Source organism: Tachypleus tridentatus, chromosome 8 (assembly GCF_004210375.1).
Source record: "Tachypleus tridentatus isolate NWPU-2018 chromosome 8, ASM421037v1, whole genome shotgun sequence".
In the NCBI taxonomy this organism is placed as follows: domain Eukaryota; kingdom Metazoa; phylum Arthropoda; class Merostomata; order Xiphosura; family Limulidae; genus Tachypleus; species Tachypleus tridentatus.
Window position 1 is genome coordinate 60,151,652 of NC_134832.1, and position 23,447 is coordinate 60,175,098.

At 34.1% G+C, this 23,447-nt stretch overlaps 1 long non-coding RNA gene across 1 annotated transcript; it reads right to left on the bottom strand.

Annotated features, from left to right (window-relative positions):
• Positions 1-589: 589 nt before the first annotated feature.
• LOC143224160 (uncharacterized) lies at positions 590-19,740 on the bottom strand. The gene is made up of 3 exons (XR_013013241.1): positions 19,595-19,740; positions 18,191-18,287; positions 590-828 (listed from the first exon to the last, which is right to left on the bottom strand). It is a non-coding gene; the product is annotated as an uncharacterized LOC143224160 (long non-coding RNA).
• Between the last annotated feature and the right edge of the window lie 3,707 nt (positions 19,741-23,447).

Consider the following 23,447-nt stretch of genomic DNA (forward strand, 5'->3'; position numbering starts at 1 on the left):
AAAACCCAACTGAACTGAATCGAATCCCGGTGTTTACTAATGAAGAATATAAAACAAAGCAATAATTCTGAATGACATTTCTAATTATAGAATGCCATGTTTTATAGCAGTGGTTTCCACGTTGTGTCTGTACATTAATCACGTGTATATAAAGCAGTCACTCTCTAGTTTATAAAATGTAGAGGTCGGACTGTCATGATTTTTTTTTTTACTGAGTTCAATTAATCAATAATTACAGCTTCCATACCTCTTTTTCATGTCCACTTTTTGTTTCTGCCCAACTAGTGACCAGCTTATCTAGAAAGATTGTCCTTTATTTTAATTCACTTTTCTTTCCTTTATATGAAAAGCATTTATTTAGCTTATTGAAATATTGTCTTTGTGTCTTTTTTTTTTTTTGCAAAGTTACTTTCGTGAAATTTGAAAACCAATTGTCTGAATTTTCAGTGTTACAGGTAATTTATCCATATATTGATAAATATATATTTACATTACCCACAAGTACACTTCACATACATATATAAGTATAGAGAGAGTTTATAACCTGAAACAAAATACTGAAATAATATTAATTTTGACTAATAGCTGAAACAAAAATCACTTGTTAATCATACAAAGTATCAAACACCTACAACTTGAGTGTTTTTACTAGTTTATATACATTTTAATAAATTGTTTATAATATCATAAAACGAGAAATAACTGAATTAGTGTAAAAACAAGATGAAATTTCTGCAAAAGTACATACAACTACTGGTTTCGGAATAATGTTATGTTGACGTCATTCTCGGTTCAAAAATTTCGATAAAGATGTAGGCGTCGCTCCGACTGACAATACAAAGAAAGAAAATATGGAAGTTGTTAAGATAATAGTGAACCAAACTGATAATAATCCATATCGATATCTTGCATTTTATATGAAAAACTAGTTTCTGATTTAGGGAAGAGAGGCGAAATATTAAATACAGTTTACTTTTGTAGACATTCCAGTAAAATGAGAAATATGTTTATAATGCAATCAAGTAGGCCAGGTGGTTAGGGCGCTAGATTCGTAATCTGAGGGTCGCGGGTTCGAATCCCCGTTACATCAAACATGCTCGCCCTCTCATCCGTGGGTGCGTTTTAATGGTACAGTCAATCCAACTTTTCTTCAGTAAAAGAGTACCCTAAGAGTTGGCGGTGGGAGGTGATGACTTGCCTCCTTCCCTCTAGTCTTACACTGCTAAATTAGAAACGGCTGGTTCAAATAGGCCTCGTGTAACTTTGAACGAAATTAAAAAAACAACAACAAGTAATCAAGCATTATCTCAACCTTTCAACGGTTTGTTTTATCAAAAGTCAGCGTTACCATCTCCGAAAACAACGACAACAAATTGTTGTACGGTCTCATACTATCATTCACGTTAAAAGCTAACATCGTCAACAGTGCATAATATGCGAGAATTACAATTCCCAGTTTAATAAACTATCATAGTCAACAGTGCAATAATATACGTAAATTATGATTTTTTTGTCCGATTTAACAAGGTCTGAATTACGTAATATGCGTGCATACGTTAAGTTAATTGTAGTGTCACATAACTCGTCAGACAGTCAATTTTAAGATAGTATCAGGCAAAGGAAGAAACAAAAAAGCCATATTTTAATCACGCTACTTCTGCCATATGTAGTACCGACGACGTGCGATACCGGAGATCCACATGCCGCCCTGGATATAATAGACATCTAAGTGTTAGTTATATAATCAATCTTCACGAAGAACGACTGTTATCGTGTGCGTTTAGATTTAGAGTTTAGGAAACCTCGATTCAACGAGTTCTATACTGTCCCTAGAGTTCTGAAATAAATCACATCACAATAACAGCTGGACCGTGCGTGACTGTAAGTTTGTTTGTTTTGAATTTCGCGCAAAGCTACACGAGGGCTCTCTTCGCTAGCCGTCCCTAATTTAGCAGTGTAAGGCTAGAGGGAAGGCAGCTAGCCATCACCACCAAACGCCAACTCTTGGGCTACTCTTTCACCAACAAATAGTGGGATTGACCGTCACATTATATAACGCCCACACGGCTGAAAGGCGAGCATGTTGGGTGTGACAGGGAGTGACTGTAAGTACGCTATAACATTGACGGTCAAATCCACCCCAGGATTTGGTGGTGGGTACTTTTGACTAGTTATCTCCCACCTAATCTATCTATTCAAAATTTGAGATGGACAGCTATGTGGGAAAAGTTTTTGTGTAGCTGTACGAGAAATTACAAAATAAGAAAAGAACTATAAGAGCCTATTTTATTGTTATCACGAGGGATGTGCACGAGATTGAAGGTAAGCAGGGTTTCCCCAGAGTAGAGTAACCATGCGTTTTGGTGAAAGCAATACTGTTTATTCCTACTCATATGATGTATGTGTGCATATTAATATAGTTTACGTATATATATGTAAAGTGTGTTTGAGATGATTCTCCCCGTCCTTTAAAAACGTCGTCAGACTCTGATTATTGCTTCAGATTCTGAAAAAAAAAATTGTTTTTTTTTAAGAAAGTTAGATATTTAAATATTTGGTTTCATATATTTTAAATGTAATAGGCCTCAGAAAAATTCCACCTTTTTTCTCCGAGTAATGCGTCTTCATTGAACTGTGTCAAAAGTATTCTGTATAACATCATGAAATAGAAAATAAAACAAAATATTTACTATTTTGTTACGCAGTTACGAAATAAAATGATTGAATTCAATCCCAGCGTCTCTCCATTTAATCCTATAACTATTTTTTAAAGTGAAATGTGTAAAACTTGTGACAAAACCAAAAAAGAAAATTGAAGATTCGAACGAGAGCTCTGCCTAATCTACTAAACAATACTCAACATAACTTCAAAGACAATCACACTATTGAAATATTGTTAGTTATACTTATTTGTTTTAAGCCTAAAGCTGTATCCTTACTTATTTGTATTGTATCTATTACATGATTCAAACCTCGAAGTTACAGTTGAGCCATAGGAGTGGAGGGGGTGTTGTGTTGGTAACTAGGTGTAATTCTTAGCTATTGATGTAATGTGTTTTCTTATAGTGGTAATCTGTGTAGAGTCTTATATCACTAGATCTTATTTATAAATATATATATATATATATTACTCGACTTACCTCGGACTTGAATCGTGTATTTATCATTACTGTAAACTTTATATATTTGATAGGATAACTAAATTGTATTAATTAGATACACATATATACGTAGTCAGTATAGGATAACAGTTATTTCAATGTAAAATTTGGTAAATAAAGTGCTAATGAAACACATGACGGCAATAATCACACAGTGTTCTAAAATATTCTATAGAGGGCGCTACAAACATAATTTTCTTATGATTCTATTCTGCGAAAAATGTTAAATGGTTTAACTTTGCTTTAAAGCCTGGTTTCGTATGCATATGTGTGTGTTTACTTTTTAACAAATAGCAATAAATTTTAACGAAGTAATTTCTGACTAATATGCTTTAAGGTATATCCAAGTTAAATTCCTTATGTTATAACAGAACTTCAACCTTTAACCAATCTTTAAAGCTTAGCCTAAATAAAAGTGACGAAGTTCCTATGAGTATCCCTGTGAATAAATATAGAATAATATTATACTATTTATGTATTTAAAATCAAAGGCAAATTTATTTTCAGATAAATATTTTATACAGCAACTGCTTTAATTGCAACATAGTTACTCTCATTAATGTATGCGTCTGTTTTTTTCCACAAAATACTTTGATTTTCAAAAATATATATGAACCCTGACGAGTCAGCAGCATTCAAGAACACATCTTAAAACAAACAACAAAACGCCATTACCTGTTATCTTTGTGAGGAACCCATGATGACCCTTCTCGGAACCCTGGGGTTCTGCAGAACAAGTTTAAAAACCACTAAGTTCGTGCAAAATAATCATATCATTGTCATTATTCATATGGTGAGTGTGTGGTTTAACTTTGAGAGGAATAAAAACTACCGAAACAGCTCAAACCCAAAATCTCTAACTCTTTGAAAGACTTTCAACTAACTGTTATATATTTAATTGGTAGCAAAATTCGGCCTGTTCCTCTGACTCTCGATAAAAACAATTATCACTTTGAAAGAGAATTTTTCTTTATTATGAGAGTTAATTACAAACCCACAGTGGTAAATCCTTGAAACCCAACTCTTTCAAAAGCGTAATGTTCTATAATTTTTTTATTTTTTGGTCAAAAACTTGTGAAAGAAAAGAAACATTATAAAGCATTGGAAAATATCATTTATAGCTTCAGAAGAGGGGTTTGTTTGATTGAGATGTTCAATTTCCATTAAATAACAACATTTTGTGAAACACTTTAAAGTTTCGAACAGATCTACAGAATATTATTGGTGCTCTGAGAATCTTTGATTCTGAACTGATTGAGTGAAAGCAAGTTGATCACCATTCTCAATACTTACCCAGCCTAAAAAAAAAAAAACGAAAGCGTGCTTTAGCATCAACGAGACACAAACTCGAATTCACACCTGGGCGCCGTTGGTAAGCTCAAGCTAAGCCCAGTTCTTTTTGTTAAGATATAAATACGCATATCTGTGTGTATAACGCATTACTGTTACAGTTTTAACTTAAAAACGTGCTACTGTTTTGTAGAAGGAATTTATTCACTAAATTATTGAATCATTTTAATAACTTAATACTACAAAACAAACAACAGGAAAACGATAATTTTGCTACAGATCCCACTTTATAGTAATTTATATACATATATATATATATATCAGTGTTCTGTAGCATGACTGGTAAGAAAACAATCTGTGATCAGACAACAATAAACAATTGAGTCTATGACACTGCTTGTCTACTAAACAATCCTGTAATGAAGAAAATACGACAGACGAAGGCGGACATTTAGCTTATTAGGCCCGAGTCTGTGTAAACTAACAAGTAGGGGAGAAAAAGACGGTACGCTTAACTCATGAAAGGTGTTAGACAACTGATGTTTATTCAAGAATTCTGGGCTTCATTAGCAGGCTCACTAGTTGGCAGACTTGCACTGTGGGTAAATTAAGTACTAGAAGGGCAAAACTAACAAATCTGATAGCCCTACATCTTCGCAACGGGATGTCAGGAAGTTGGCCTAGCTTTAGTTTCGTAGGAATTCGTTTGTTGATCTTAGGTCGTAAGGCTGTGGGAACACTTCTTCATTGAGGCCGTTCACCATAAACATAACGAAACTCCAATATTGAAGTTTATTTTTCATTTTATTTTATAACATACACCGCTTGTTATTTTGGATATGGATATTTTTTTTCATCTGTTTTCTACAAGTAATTAGTCAGTATGGGATACGTTTTAATGTAAAAAATATTAATGAAGCTTTATTATATAATAACTATTAAACTATTTCTCTGTATGGGCAAAATGTAAACTATAAATATTCGTAGATAATGAAACACACATAATTATGTCTTCAAGTGTATCGGCGTACTCGGCTTCTTAAACTCTTGTTAAAAACAATGTTTTATGTTTCTACGTGCACCAAATTACCTACAGTTATGTTGTTCCACACATATATAATTATCAATATATAACTTGCATATGGTATATATCTCTTAATTACAAAAAATGAAAATCAAATTAGGGTTTCTCAACCTGTGGGTCGTGATCTAAAATGGGTCATTATAACGTGTAAAAGGTTCACGAACGGACTTGAAAATATACAATGAGTAAGGCATTATTTTACATTTTTATTTGTTTTCCGTACTAAAGTTATTTACATGGTCGCAACCGACCATCAAGTGGATCAGGGTGAGAACTATTATTCTAGAGGAATGTATTGTTTGTTTGTTTTACAACACGCATTATGTTTTATTCATAATCTTGATAAAGACATACAGACATACATATATGACAAAAACTTGTTTCTGTTTACACACACACACACATTTTTTCTATACTTTTCTTTAAAAAAAGGCCGGGCGTGGCCTAAGGGTTAGTGAGTCGGATTGTGCATTACAGGGGTCACGATTCGCGTTCTGTTCTGCATAAAAATAAAAAAAAGAAATCGAATATACGAAACAAGACAACATATTAACTGTACAGAGTTTGGTCCTTGTTGTCTGAACAACCGTTTCTAGTGTCCCTCCTCCTTAACTCTGTCCTAAACATTAAGAAACCACGCACGTAAGAATTATGTAAATCAATATACTGAGAAGAATCTGTTTTTATAGAATACAGAAAAATAAATATATTTACTGTCGATAAATAAACTTCAGTTTTACTGATTTTAACAAAAGATTTACCTCCCAATGACACAGCGGGATGTTTGCGGACTTATAACGCTAGAAACCGGGTTTCGATACCTGTGGTGGGCAGAGCTCATTGTATAGTTTTGTGCTTAATTACAAACGACAGCAATAACAAAGGCAAAGGGGTCTAAAATAAAAATTGACAAAATTTATGGTGTCCCAAAGCTTGCGCCTCCTGATTCCTCAACCAAGGTAACAAAAACATGCCCTAATTAATCCACCACCCACTGTTTTAAAGCTACCTTTAAGTACTTGGATTATCATTCCACCGTTTTCATACTCTAAAAATTTATCTAACTTTGCATACTATACGGAAATGTAGACGTTGAGAATACCAAACCACCGCCCTAGACCATAAAGGTGGACAGAATAGACTTCACAGGTTCTGTGTGTATAATAAATCACATCAATCAAGATTAGGTCTAGAGAACTTCATCGGGTTTCGTTTGTTTTGAATTTCACGCAAAGCTACCCGAGAGCTGTTTGTACCAGCAGTCCCTAATTTAGCAGTAAAAGACTAGATGGAAGGCAGCTAGTCGTCACCATCCACTGCCAACTTGTGGGCTACTCTTTTACTAACGAATAACGGGATTTAGTGTAACATTATAACGCCTCCATGGCTGAAAGGGGACTCTGTTTAGTGAGACGGAGATTCGATAATTTGATCAATGCTTTAAAATGATGACTTTTCCAAGTGAGGAAGCTAAGATGGACTTTGAAGAGTAATTGAAGAGGCTACAGAACAAGCTAAGGCACATTTTGGAGTAACTCCAATCCCAGCAAATCCCCACCGGCTTACCGCCAATGAAGATGTATTATTATACAGTTCAAGTTTACTGAGACACTTTGTTTTACATGCTAATATACAGGAATTATAAATTATAGAAGGAAAACAGTGATCATTAAATAGCCTTAATGTTGTGATAACATGCTAATATACAGGAATTATAAATTATAGAAGGAAAACAGTGATCATTAAATAGCCTTAATGTTGTGATCACATTTTAATATACAGGAATTATAAATTATAGAAGGAAAACAGTGATCATTAAATAGCCTTCATCTTGTGATAAAATTAAATGTCAAACCGACCCTTTTATAACGTTACATTAGTAACATCATTGAGACTGTGTCATTTTTCTGGTATTTGTTAATTTTAGACTATTTTTAAATGCCCATATTTGGCTATAGTAAATTAGATGTTGACCTTGTAAGGTAACGTTCCCTAATTTCTTTTTTCGATGTTACACCTAATGTGCCTTTCATTCTGCCTCAATCTTTTACCAGTTTTCAAATAGTCCAGTCCACCCACAAGTGTAGCAGAACGTGTATGAAAGTATCACAGTATGATTCGTGTTTAGGTACAGTAAGTACCACACTGTATATATAGTGTGTTGTCAGCTTAAGTAGAGCAAACGAGAGAAATGCAGTTTTGTTTTAATTCACACCGTGTCTATCTTGTGATTTTAAACACTTCCACACTGTCTACCCACAATAAACACTTCCACATTGTCTACCCACAATAAACACTTCCACATTGTCTACCCACAATAAAAGAACCACTTCGTCTCTTGTTTGTTTGTTTGTTTGTCTTTCCAATATTCGCGAAAAGCTGCTCAAGGCTATTACGGCTAGCCCACCCTAATTTTGAACTGATGGACAAGAAGGAAAGAAGCTATTCAACGGCATCAACCAACAACTCTTGTCTAAACTAATAGTAAGACTTGGTCTTTACCCTTAAAAGATATCTATTGTCCCAAAGTGCAAAGAATGTTTTTATTTTTTTAACGGGAAGCGAACATTGTATTTGCACGCTAACTGGTGAGTCATGTCCAGCCCACTATTTTTCTTCTTTAGGTATACTTTTAATTAATTGCTGTGAATCTCTTGCTATTGTGATGTCAGTTTACTTCTTGCAACTTCAATATTTAAGAATATGATACTCTCAGTTGTTAAAAAAATTAATTTAAGCAGTGAAAAATATCTCTATAGACAATAAAATACTTACGTAGAAATTTACACACAAATAGATGTTTAGTTTGTTTTGAATTTCGCGCAAAGCTTCTTGAGGGCTATCTGCGCTAGCCGTCCCTAATTTAGCAGTGTAAGACTAGAGGGACGGCAGCTTGTCATCACCACCCCACCGCCAACTCTAGGGTTTTTCGTCTACTAACGAATAGTGGGATTGACCGTTACGTTATAACGCCTCCACGGCTGAAAGGGCGAGCATGTTTTGGTGTGACGGGGATTTGAACCCGCAACTCGCAGATTACGAGTCGAGTGCCTTATCTACCTAGCCATGCCGGTCCCAAATAAATATTAGCATATATGTATTAGTATTGTTATACGTAGATGTCTTTATTTATGCCAGCCCGGCATGACCAAGCGGGTTAAGGCGTGCGACTCCTAATCTGAGGGTCGCGGGTTCGCATCCGCGTCGCGCCAAACATGCTCGCCCTCCCAGCCATGAGGGCGTTATAATGTGACGGTCAATCCCACTATTCGTTGGTAAAAGAGTTGGCGGTGGGTGGTGATGACTAGCTGCCTTCCCTCTAGTCTTACACTGCTAAATTAGGGACGGCTAGCACAGATAGCCCTCGAGTAGCTTTGTGCGAAATTCCAAAACAAACAAACAAAAATCATTTATGCCTCGAATTTTTAATAGAATTATAGAAAGTACAACGTTTACAAGGTCGCTTTATTCTATTTACAATGAATTCATAAAATTGTGCTTTCATTTTCATTTGGTTCCTACCTTTGAGTACGTATAAACTTTCAAATGTTTTGATATGATTGATAGGTATTTAAGGAAAGAAAATGATGCGCCATCAGCCGTTTTGGAACCTTTTCTCTTATGAAAACATGCAAGTATTTTCGATAAAACTTGGCAGATTATGAGAATCTAAGGCGGTTGCATATGATTAGTTCATTAGTGACCACACGTTAGAGGGATAGTCCAACAAGTTCTAATGATGATAATAAGACAAGCAGTTAGGTTTCTAAGACTTATAAATCTTGTGAGGATAATGAGGCATATAGACACTTATGAGTAGGGAGGACCAGGAGGACTAGTGGATTATGATAATGTTATGGCACAAAAGGTAATTGTTTAACATTAATGGGGTTTTTTTCAGGATAATTTATTAAGTCGTATTACTATTATTATGTTATGTTTGAGAAGGAAATAAATAGTTTATTTTGTTTTGTTTACCTTCTTGGCCTTTCTGTATTATAAGAAGAAGAATACAGTTTTGAACCTCACAAAACTAATGGCATGGCCAGGTGGATAAGGCTTTGTTTGTCTTTGTTTTTGAATTTCGCGCAAAGCTACACGAGGGCTATTTGCGCTAGCCGTCCCTAATTTAGTACTGTAAAAGTAGAGGGAAGGCTACTAGTTGTCACCACCTACCGCCAACTCTTTGGCTACTCTTTTACCAACGAATAGTGGGATTGACCGTCACGTTATAACGTCTCCATGGCTGAAAGGGCGACAATGTTTGGTGGGACTGGGATTCGAAACCGCAAATTACCAGTGCCTTAACCACCATGGCTCGGCAAGACCAGGTGAGTTAAGGCGTTCGACTCGTAATCTGAGGGTCGCGGGTTTGAATCCCGGTCGCACCAAACATGCTCTCCCTTTCAGCCGTGGGGGCGTTATAATATGACGGTCAATCCCACTATTCGTTGGTAAAAGAGTAGCTCACGAGTTGGCAGTGGGTAGTAATGACTAGCTGCCTTCCCTCTAGTCCTACACTGCTAAATTAAGGACGGCTAGCGCAGATAGTCCTCGTGTAGCTTTGCGCGAAATTCAAAACAAACCAATTTACTTCTTAATTCGGTAATGTAGCACGAAGTTCTCTCGACTGCGACAACATGCATATAATAAACAAAATATTCACGTGTTTCTCAGTAATATACTCTTTGTATACACTAAAATTTAACCTCAGACAAACACGATTTAACAGTTAATAAAAAGAGCCCCTTCCTCTCATGTATTTCTAGCACCATTATGATAATGTACTTTTTATTTGTTCTTTTTTTGGAAGCAACGATTAGATTTGAAATTCTAGCACTGAAAAATATTCTTTCTCTGTCAATCTTGCTTTATCTGTTTCTGTTGTTTATTAACAGTGGACACGAAACGAAGTTTCAAAGAGCAGTCATGACAATGTTATCCCATCTCTTAAGTATATGTTCTGTTGTTACCGTTTTTCAGTTGAAACAGATTTTCTAAGAAGTTTCTCTGACAGAAATACTTACGTGGTATAGCTGGTTGTCTGGCCCAATTATAACACTGCACAACAATTGTTTTGAAAAGTTTTGCTTCCTGAAAAGTTTTCACTGATTGCGACAGGTACCTGGTGGGTATGTACAAATATAGTTTTGGTTTTGCTTCATCACGTAGGAACTCTGAGAAATAGACAGTGAACTGTTTACCGGAAATGGCGTATTTAATTGCGTTTATGTTTCTAATACGCTATTAAGTTCAACTTCAACATAATTAAAAGTGTTTTGCTCCTGATTTTCGTTTGCATTCAATATTCGATGCATCACGTTACAGTGTCCAACAGTAGTCAGCAAGCATTGACGGATTCCAGTTGCCCTGATATCGTTTTTCCATTGTAACAAAACTGAAGATTTCGATGAAACGGTACGTGATGGGCAAATTTGGATGTGATTTTCGTGATCAGCATCCAAAATCTATAAGGAACACCCAACAGTGTTCAAGAAGCAAAAACTTTGTTGTGCAGTGTAATTAAATTGAGTTTTTGTAGTTAGTGTGAAAATAGTGGAAATAAGAGAAGCTGGACTTCTTAACTAAACTGAACAATACATTTATCTATTGCAACACGAAAACACTGAAAAATGACTGCGTACCCACGTGCGAGGATGGAAATTTCTCATCTCAAGTTATGCGAACGCTAGTCCTAAATTTTTCCTTTCTATGAGATGGATGAACTGAATACTTGTTTGTTTGTTTTGAATTAAGCACAAAGCTACACAATGGGCAATCTGTGCTCTGCCCATTACGGGTATCGAAACCCGGATTTTAGTGTGTAAATCCGCAGACATTCCACTGAACACTTAAGTGCTGAACTAACTTTTCAGAATCTTCTTTCTAGAACAGTATAGAGAAACTGATAAAAAGAAAATGCCTGAATTTCAAGTATCAGTTGGCTTTCTTTGAGCATCGAAAAGCGTCACCTCGTAACCTCTGTTCCCTGACAGCATTGGTCAGATGACGTCAAAGTCTGGCCAGTTAAGTAAATTTTAATCCAGGCTCATAATACAATTAAATATCCTTGCAGCCAAAAGAGGGCCTCCAACAAAAGAACAAAGAGTTGAGGTGGTTAGAACGAGATAGTATTATACATACTGAGTCAAGCATTGCTGCTGTGATAATGGGGAAAGTAAATGATCAATAATTATAAAAACAACAACAAAACTACATGTGGTGAGGAGCATGCATATTCCTATAGATCGACTATTGTCTAAGTTCAGTGACTTTCAAACGTTCGTTCAAGTATTTCAAAGGCATCACAGAACTTAACAGGCTTATGATCAAAGCATACCTACTGTGTTTTCAGTTTCTTCAAGAAACTTTCTCAAGGATACAAAGTTTGTGAAGTTTTAATACCTTCTGAGCATTCGTAAACTTAAAATATTTGCTTATTATATTGTTAACTGTATCAGAAGACATGGCAAAGTTCATCTCAATAGCTTTTTTCTATTTTTTTTTTGGAAGGGGAGTCGGAGGGTTCTCTTTCACATCCATAGCCTGTATTTTATAGGTGAGAGCGTTGTACTTACTTGATTTGGAGCATGGTTTTAAACCTCATTGATATCCTAAGCATTTGCTTTCCGTGTAAAGAACAATGAATACCTTTCTCATCGAGAAAGATTTTATTTCTATAAAGCTTTTGTTGTAAATACAATTATCGTCTCTGATTGTAGTGAACCCCATCGAACTTTATATAGTTTGTGTTTTAAATAAAACATAAGTATAATTTTATTATGGGTAAGCTTATAAGTAAGTAGATATTTTATGAGTATTTTCTATAGCTGGTAATATCTTTCACGAAAATTACATGTTACTCATCATAAAATCTGAGGTTCGATTTCCCGCACTGGGTACAGCAGATAGACAAATGTCCCTTCGCTCTAAAACAAATAAACGACGACTGTTGAAAAGGTATTTATGTAGGTGTAATTTAAGTGACGTCTAAGAATGCATTTTAAATATGTTCACGGTTTGCACCTGGTGAAGAAGTCTACCTTTAGGAAGTGCTCGGATTATATAATATTGCATTTTTATGTTAAATATGTAACTCATCAGTGCATGAAATCATAAAAACCATCTTATAAACTAAACGGTATTAGAAATACGAACAAATGAAGAAAATGAGCAATAATACACATTTAAGGTTCGTTTTATTTTGGCTTAAATTCAGTAATGTCAGCCTTCTTTACCTTGGTAGGTTTGTGGTTCCAGGAATCCTTTAGACAACATTTGTAACACGTGTTAAATTATTCCAAGTACCTGTACTTTATAATGTGCATTCAGATGCTTCAACGACTGGGATATCACTCAAGTCTTCAAGAATCTGCAGAGTACTGTGTTGAAAGAATGTCGTTAAGGGATATATAGAAGCGGGAATTCTATCCAGCATGACATTGTCAGCCAGCTGGGCTCCACGAACACGTTGAGCTTCTGTCGCGTCATTTCCTTAGCTCATCCCTCATCCGATGGCAGACGGGTTGCGGTTCTTTCTGATGTTTTACTGAGTCGTGTTTGGAATGGTGCTAAAGACAGTTCGTCAGCACCAGCCCACGAGGTGACATTTCTAGTCCACACGCACAGACAAAAGCTTAAAGGGAGTGATGACAAACAAACAAAAAAAGTTTTGTTTCGTGCGAAACATCGACTGTTGCAAAATCAAGATATGAGGGTCAATCAATTTAGAAACTAGCGAAAAATATATCAACATCAGATTCACAACCAAATGAACTGTATGAAACCTACCCTTTAAAAAGGATAACATGATATACATGTATATATACATACACGTGTAGTTTTACATCAAATCAGATAATTATCTAGCATACAATATTCAAACCAAATGCTAGCCTTTCGATGTTATTAAATACATCTACAAATACGGGGAAGAGGAGACTGACCCTGTGGGTTTCGGAGCGGGTGAATCAGGTTCGATGCATAACTACAGATGACCCTCACCCTTTTAGTTGTGGGTGTATTATAAAAGCAGTAGTCACTCCCTCACCACGGCGGCCCAACATGGCCAGGTGGTTAAGGCACTCGACTCGTAATCTGACGGTCGCGGGTTCGAATCCCAGTCGCACCAAACATACTTGCCCTTTCAGCCGTGGGAGCGTTATAATATGACGGTTAATCCCACTATAGTCCAAGAGTTGGCGATGAGTGGTGATAACTAGCTGCATTCCCTCTAGTCTTACACTGCTAAATTAGGGACGCCTAGCGCAGATAGCCTTCAAGTAGCTTTGCGCGATATTCAAACCAAAATCCTCAGCACGGTTGGCGGGGTGGTACGGACAAACTAGGTTCTCTCCGAACACTAATTGAAGGTTATGAAGGTAAATAACCTAAATTATAAGTAACAGGTAAACTACACAATTCTTTTTTATTTTCTATGAAGCTACTATCGTTTGCCGCTTTTTGTTTTAAATACAACTTAGGCATATGTTATGAAAGGCATGGTTGTCAGTGTGAAGATATGATGTTTTAAAGGTGTTATAAATACAGTATTATGAAATTCTGAGAGCATATGAAAAAAGAATAATATATTATAATATGTCAACCACAGTACATCTGTCACATCCACCTATCGGCATTCAGAAAGTAGCTAAAAGGTAGTATCAGGTATCAAGATATTGCCAATGCAATCAATACATAAGGTTTCAAAGAATCAGTTAGCAGTAGAAAATCGATATATTATTCTCAGTGTAATGTACCAAAATGGAAAGAAATAGAACAAGATATGAAAATATTTCAGTCTCTACTGAAACATACTTCGTTATAACATATCAATACATGTATACACAAAGTGACAGAATGTTACTAAACATATTAATGTTACAAACAGTATCTGTGATGAGTTAACCAATGTATGTTACGAAATAAACATAATATATTACACAAGATACGCACCAAGATTTACCGGAAATTAAATACTGCAGAATTAGCAAATAACGTGTTGTAAAATAAGCACACTAAGTGTTACACAATCTAAACATAATGTATTATAAATCAGCACACCACGTACGGTAGAACCAACACACATGGTGTAATACTCTCAGTATTACATAAACTACACTTAAAATATAACTAAATTAATGTACTAAGTATTGAAGAACGAAGAACATGCTAAACACTATAAGTGTTACATAATCTACACACAAAGTATTATCACATCAGCACCACACGTAATGAAGAACCAATATACGTGCTGTTACTAAATAAACACGTTAAATGTTATACAATCTACACACAAAGTGTTACCACATCAGCACACAAAGTGTTGCAGAGCCCAACAATATGATATAACGAAATAAACACACTGTTGCACAATGTACACGACAAGTGTTATCAAATCAGCACACTAGATGTTGTATAACTAGCACACAAGACAGTACAAAAATCTTCATCTCATGTATTGGAAAATCTTCCGGTGAGTTTACGGAGTTACTACACCAAATCCGGTGTTCGATTCCTGTGGTGTACTGTCTGAGTGCATATAGTCCATTGTTGGAAAACCAACACGTATCATATTGTAAATCATCACACTAAATATCATGAAATCAACACACAAACATAATACTACAAAATTCTTCCTCACACCACCAAATCCCACAGTGGCACCACGGTATGTCTGCGGAAGCAATGCTACAAATCGGGTTTCGATACCCGTGGTGGGCAGAGCACAGAGAGCCCGTTGTACAACTTTGTGCTTAATTCCAAAACAAACTATCAACTCAACACAAAAGTTACTGCTATATCACCACACTAAGTTATATACAGTAAATCAAAAATAAAGTATTAGAAAATCACCACACTAAGTTATACACAGTAAATCAAAAATAAAGTATTAGAAAATCACCACACTAAGTTACATACAGTAAATCAAAAATAAAGTATTAGAAAATCACCACACTAAATTATATACAGTAAATCAAAAATAAAGTATTAGAAAATCACCACACTAAGTTATACACAGTAAATCAAAAATAAAGTATTAGAAAATTACCACACTAAGTTACAAATCCAACTTTCAATTCAACACAGTCTTTTTAAACACTATAGTTCAAATTTAAACAGCAACAACAACGAAAAAAAAAACATATAAAAATACCACAAAAAGAGAAGTGTATAATTAATGTTACGGCACTTCAAGCTGAAATGATTATTTTATATTAATTGATATAAAAGTCTGTAATAAGACGAAGTTTAATCAGTGGAGGATTTAAGGTTGTGTGGGCCCAAGGGCTAATGGTATTTGTGGGCCCTGCATCCCGTGTAATTTTACATAGAATACAATTATCAATGGGTCCCCATTAAGACCATGGACCCTGGGGCTGAGTCCCCTCCAGCCCCTACCTAAATACGCCACTGGGTTTAATCAAGGTTAACAACTGTACGGATTATGCTACAGAGTTATTTCACATTCGTGCTCAAAATTAGTCGACTGGTCTCCGTACAATGTGGCATTGTTTTAGTTTTCTACATAACACATTTAATAAATAACGAACTACTAAAATCAACTTTGCATGAAAAACATCCGGAATTCCAAAGACAATAATTACTAGATGAAACTGGTTTCGATTTACTACCAAAAACGACTAACAGAAAAGCTTTAATGGTCTATAGCAATTGACATTGCAAGAGACACAGGTATCATCGTGATAAGAAATAAACTCAGTTGTTTATTATGTTCCTATAGTGATTTCTTTCAGGATTACTCTAACATCTGTCCACTTAAAAATAAAATGTCATTAGAACGATTTTATGTCTGTTGTGATGATATAAAAACGAAACTAACGTCAAAACATTTTTTTTTTCCTTTTTCTCATTTACGCTGACGTTTCCACGATGTGCTTTATACTTAAATGGAAGTTACAATGTTTTGTTTTTTCAGTAAACATTAGTGGTATATTAACGAATCTGTCCTGTTGTCCTCCTGTGTACTACTCGTATTCATAGGTTTTTCAGTTAAGTTATAAACACGTACTCCTGATTGCAAGCTTTCGAAGCTCGAATTTTAGCGTTGTAAGTACAAGGATTTACTACTGAGCAACTGGAGGCCTTGATTATTGGTATACCAGCATAGTCCCGTAAAACATTTCTGGTCAAATCAGAGTCTTCATTGCATCAGCACGTCTTTAACTACAGGATTCGTAGAATAATACAAACTAATTATTATCGTATAGGTCGAAATCTCTAAGTCTACAGGGTGGCCCGTAAGTCCCTACCCATCCATATGTTATTATGTTATATTTAATTACGCATGTATTACAAATTTGTTTCTTTTTTTCAGAGAAATATGGCCGATATAAGCCCATTTACACTCGAGAATGTCTCACAGAACATGGCGTCGCATAATATTATGCAGCGAGAATGAGGGACAGCACACAAATACACTGAATACATAAGATATATAGATGGGTAGGGACTTACGGGCCACCCTGTACTTGGCTTAGGCCTAACTTTACTTAAGCCATTATTAAGTTCAACCTGTATTCTAACGTTTTTCGCTTTAGTTTAGTTAGGGCTAAACTTTACTGTATTTAATACTATCAATAGATTAACTTATAATGTTATTCTAGGATTCAATGTTAGATATTTGTAAAACCTGTAATAATCTTTTATTATATTATTTTGCCAAATGTCTACGAAAGTATATTTACATCCGCAATTTTTCCATCCATTGTAATCAAGTGCACGTGCATTTTCAGGACAGGAAAACTGAGTATTTTTACAATAGATTCAGTGGAGAAATAGTTGATCAGTACTGATACAAATATTCACAACTCTGTACGTTGTATTTATCTCAAAACTTTTAAAAGATCTTTGACTCACCACTAGAAAGATCTAATTTACTTGGTACGCAGAAGCTAAGTTTTAATAATGCGTTTCCTGGTGACAGATTACAAAATTAAGAAATCTTTCAAATGTCATGATTACGTATTTTAATTATACCTAAAATATCAGAGACTTTTACCATTCCCTACACCCTTTTGGTTAAGCAGCAAAGTTAACCCTAAAACTCTAGATTCGAACAGCGCAGATAGTCCATTGTAGATTTCAATTTCATTGACTTCATAAACCATAAATTTTACTTCAACTTAAGTCTTATATCAGTATAGTGTACTTTTAAATTGTCAGTAAGTTTACAGACTTACAACGTTGAAATCCAGGGTTCGATGTCTCACCGTGGACAGAATACAGATAAGTCAATGCACAGATTTCTCCTAAAACAAACAAATAAACCCGCCTCGAGATTGCATGAATGAAAATAAACATTGTTTTAATAAGGATCTAAGTCCCACGTAAACATTTAAGCGCTGTAAGATATTTCGAATTAAATATACTATTAATGGTTTAAAATCTATAATCTCTAAAATCATGAATTATAGAGATATTTTTATTGTTGTTTTCCAAAATACACATGATCAACGGTTAAGCTAATTGAAGCCAAAACAGGAGGTTTTGGAATTCCTAAATAAAGAATAACTAAGTAGTTCCAATAAGGTTGTAGCGATCTGCTGTCAGTTGTTCTCATTTCCAATAGCCTATACGATAACCTAATTTTATTTATTAACTAATATTTTCTTTACTGCTAGACATTACTTACCATCTCTACGTTTCGTCTGCTAATGTGCTGCCATCTTCAGGAAAGTCCTGAGGACTATTTTTTATGAAAGTACTGTCAAGGATTTCATACTGCATCTCTATAACAACAACAAATACAAAAGGACTTCCAAAGTTGTTCCGCAGTAAAACATTAGTATATTTACACAACTGATGCGTGAAATATCATCTGGGACAAAAGACGATAAAACCAACTTAACGGAGATAATTTTTATTTCTAGGTCGACCTAAACTATGTCGAAATTTGCACTATAACTTCTTAAAGAGTAATTTCATCCAACTAGTTTAAATTATAAAAAAGTAAACCAGGGTTTTCAGTATCTTTATTTTCACACATGGTCATAATTCGTGACTTTCATTGAAAGCTAACCAATGGCTCATCAAGCGCACTAGACATGTGTAAGTAGAGAAAAGTATATATCGAACTTGTGTGAGTACCTAAAAGCAGTATAAAGTTTAGGTATGCAGCAGTTGAAAGGATAAACGTAGAAGCAACTTGTGTACATGTGAGTTATATCAGTTTTTCAGACAGAGACCTTTTTTATTAAGTTGCGTATTATTGCCTACGACACATGAATGCCTTTGGCATTAATCTTTGTGTTCTTGGATTCTCACGTGTTACAAAATACAGCACACAAAATTGGAGAACGCTTTTTTGTAAGTCTCTTTTTGGATGGTTCTGGTGGCCCAAGTTGATTCGTATACCTCTGTTTTCCCATGCCACTAAGGACAAGGGAATCCTCATCTTGGAAATTATAGATCCGTAATTTGAAGAAAACATCTTTATGATCACAATGTACAGATATTCGTATCGGAAAGAGCTCCATACTCTTACCAAATTTACAGTGGAATCATACCTCTCATGTAACGCCAAATAATGTCAAAACGTAGTTTTGATACATACCGTGCTTAAAAATCAATGGAAATAGATTAAGTAATTTTACACAACTTGCACTTATGTATAAACTGATATATAATTATAGAAGAAGATAAATACATACATTAATATTGTGAATCATAACAGTAATCACTCCGAGTATTCACGACTGTCTTTTATTTGCACCTTAGAAAATAATTAGAATATATATTTTAGTTTGTTGTGTGATTTATGAACATATTATTTTTGTTGTTGTTGGGTTTTTTTTTATTTTAACATCGAGTTTTAAATCACTTGTATTATGTTTACATATCCTATCGTTGGGCGGGTTATTATGGATTATTTGGTAAAAAACAAAATCAATGTCAAGTTAAATCCACGGAATGATAACGAATTAATTTATTCATTCTATAACGTTTAACACAGATTACAGAATTAAGTTCATAAACAACGTTCGAACAGAAAGTCTTAGATTAATGATACGCTTATCTTACAAATAAACTTACTTACAGAAATTCATTGCTGGTCGATCGATTAACTTAATAGAAACTATAATTCTCACTACAAACAGAGAACTGAATCATTCACTAGATAGTTAACTGAATTTTCACTCACTGATCGCTCATATTTATACCATACCATAGTAAAAGAATCTTCTAAATTATTAACTTTCCTGAACTCTCTAGATTTTAACGTCATCATAATCTCCAGCTCCCTCTATTAAACGTCTAAATTAAAAATTGAAAATACAACTTACAAGATAATTTACCGGAAAACATTTTTTCCCACTGCTGTCATATGTTAGTTTACTATTAGTTTCAGGAAGGTTTTAGAGGTCAAAGTCAATCAGGAATCTCGTGAGTTTTATGATTTGGTGATTTTGAAATACAGTTTGACCATCAGTTTTTTATTTGTTCTCTATGTTATTAGAATATACTTTTTTATTAGTTTTCAACAGTGAACTATACGCAAATAAACACTCTTCGTAGCGGGAAACAAAAACCCCAAACTCATGTTTTTATGAGTTATTAACATCAGTATGTCAACTTTACATTTCACTATACACTGTAATCGCATTCATATTAGAATGGCAAATGCCTGTGAATATGCGCCAGAGCAGCTTGTCTGACTTTCCACACTGGTGTCAGTATATAACAAGTAAAGCCTGACTAACGTCTCTATAGACGATAAATACAACCTGACTCTATATAATAACTAAAGCCACGCTCACGTGTGATTTTCGCTCCTGCAAGAATATAACAACTTGACTCACGTTTCTATAGACAAGTGTTATTTGACTCTGATTCCTATACTTAAAAAATACAGCCTGACTTACGTCTTTATACTCTACTAATAACAAGTGTAGTTTGACTTTTGTTCCTATATTTAAGAAGTACAGTAGGACTCTCATCTCTATAACAGGATTTAGTCATCACTCTTACAGTGCACAAACTGGCCTAAAGTGAGGAGCACGTTTTAACAACAACGAGCTGTTTGCACAACTAGCTGAAGGTGTAACCATGAAACATTTCTCAAATTGAATACTGTATATATATGTATGTATATGTATGTACATATATACATATATATATTATGTGTTCTGACATTTTTAAGCACAGCAGCTTGGCTACGGTTCTTTATTCCAGCGAATATTTGTGGTAGATAGTAGATCAGTCTACTTCCCAAGAGGCTCAGCGGTAAGCCTAATGACTTGCGTTCCCACAATCTGGGGTTCGATTCCTTTGATAGAAACGGTTCAGATAGCCCACTGTATAGATCTGCGGTAAAACTAATAAACAGAACACTTGACTAGTGCTTAGTGAAAGAACTCGTGACGTAGGTATCCTAACTCGTGTAGAATTAGTAAAGTTGCTCATTAACTTTCAAGCCTCAGGAATTCTTAAGGGCTGGTTAAATCTGTAGAGCTTAACTATCCATTATCAATGTGTCTTTGTTCTTACAATCTCCAAAAATTATGCTGTCTTATTTAATTGTAAATAAATAATAGTAGAACAAAAAAACATATTTTCTGACTATAGAAGAGTTCTCAGTGAAATTAATATTTTCTGACAATACAAGAGTTCTCAGTGAAATTAATATTTTCTGACGATACAAGAGTTCTCAGTGAAATTAATATTTTTTGACGATACAAGAGTTCTCAGTGAAATTAATATTTTCTGAATATACAAGAGTTCTTAGTGAAATTAATATTTTCTGAATATAGAAGTTCTCAGTGAAATTATTATTTTCTGACCATACAAGAGTTCTCAGTGAAATCAATATTTTCTGACTATACAAGTTCTCAGTGAAATTAATATTTTCTGACTATACAAGAGTTCTCAGTGAAATCAATATTTTCTGACTATACAAGTTCTCAGTGAAATTAATATTTTCTGACGATACAAGAGTTCTCAGTGAAATTAATATTTTCTGACGATACAAGAGTTCTCAGTGAAATTAATATTTTCTGATGATACAAGAGTTCTCAGTGAAATTAATATTTTCTGAATATACAAGTTCTCAGTGAAATTAATATTTTCTAACTATACAAGTTCTCAGTGAAATTAATATTTTCTGACTATACAAGTTCTCAGTGAAATTAATATTTTCTGACTATACAAGAGTTCTCAGTGAAATTAATATTTTCTGATCATACAAGAGTTCTCAGTGAAATTAATATTTTCTGACTATACAAGAGTTTTCAGTGAAATCAATATTTTCTGACTATACAAGTTTTCAGTGAAATTAATATTTTCTGACGATACAAGTTCTCAGTGAAATTAATATTTTCTGACGATACAAGAGTTCTCAGTGAAATTAATATTTTCTGATGATACAAGAGTTCTCAGTGAAATCAATATTTTCTGATGATACAAGAGTTCTCAGTGAAATTAATATTTTCTGAGTATACAAGAGTTCTTAGTGAAATTAATATTTTCTGACTATACAAGAGTTCTCAGTGAAATTAATATTTTCTGACTATACAAGGGTTCTCAGTGAAATTAATATTTTCTGACTATACAAGGGTTCTCAGTGAAATTAATATTTTCTGAATATACAAGTTCTCAGTGAAATTAATATTTTCTGACTATACAAGTTCTCAGTGAAATTAATATTTTCTGACTATACAAGTTCTCAGTGAAATTAATATTTTCTGACTATACAAGGGTTCTCAGTGAAATTAATATTTTCTGACGATACAAGAGTTCTCAGTGAAATTAATATTTTCTGACGATACAAGAGTTCTTAGTGAAATTAATATTTTCTGACTATACAAGAGTTCTCAGTGAAATTAATATTTTCTGACTATACAAGGGTTCTCAGTGAAATTAATATTTTCTGACTATACAAGTTCTCAGTGAAATTAATATTTTCTGACGATACAAGAGTTCTCAGTGAAATTAATATTTTCTGACTATACAAGGGTTCTCAGTGAAATTAATATTTTCTGACGATACAAGAGTTCTCAGTGAAATTAATATTTTCTGACGATACAAGAATTCTCAGCGAAATTAATATTTTCTGACTATACAAGTTCTCAGTGAAATTAATATTTTCTGACTATACAAGGGTTCTCAGTGAAATTAATATTTTCTGACGATACAAGAGTTCTTAGTGAAATTAATATTTTCTGACTATACAAGAGTTCTCAGTGAAATTAATATTTTCTGACTATACAAGTTCTCAGTGAAATTAATATTTTCTGACCATATAAGAGTTCTCAGTGAAATTAATATTTTCTGACTATACAAGTTCTCAGTGAAATTAATATTTTCTGACTATACAAGAGTTCTCAGTGAAATTAATATTTTCTGATCATACAAGAGTTCTCAGTGAAATTAATATTTTCTGACTATACAAGAGTTTTCAGTGAAATCAATATTTTCTGACTATACAAGTTCTCAGTGAAATTAATATTTTCTGACGATACAAGAGTTCTCAGTGAAATTAATATTTTCTGACGATACAAGAGTTCTCAGTGAAATTAATATTTTCTGATGATACAAGAGTTCTCAGTGAAATCAATATTTTCTGACTATACAAGAGTTCTCAGTGAAATTAATATTTTCTGAGTATACAAGAGTTCTTAGTGAAATTAATATTTTCTGACTATACAAGAGTTCTCAGTGAAATTAATATTTTCTGACTATACAAGGGTTCTCAGTGAAATTAATATTTTCTGAATATACAAGTTCTCAGTGAAATTAATATTTTCTGACTGTACAAGTTCTCAGTGAAATTAATATTTTCTGACGATACAAGAGTTCTCAGTGAAATTAATATTTTCTGACTATACAAGTTCTCAGTGAAATTAATATTTTCTGACTATACAAGAGTTCTCAGTGAAATTAATATTTTCTGA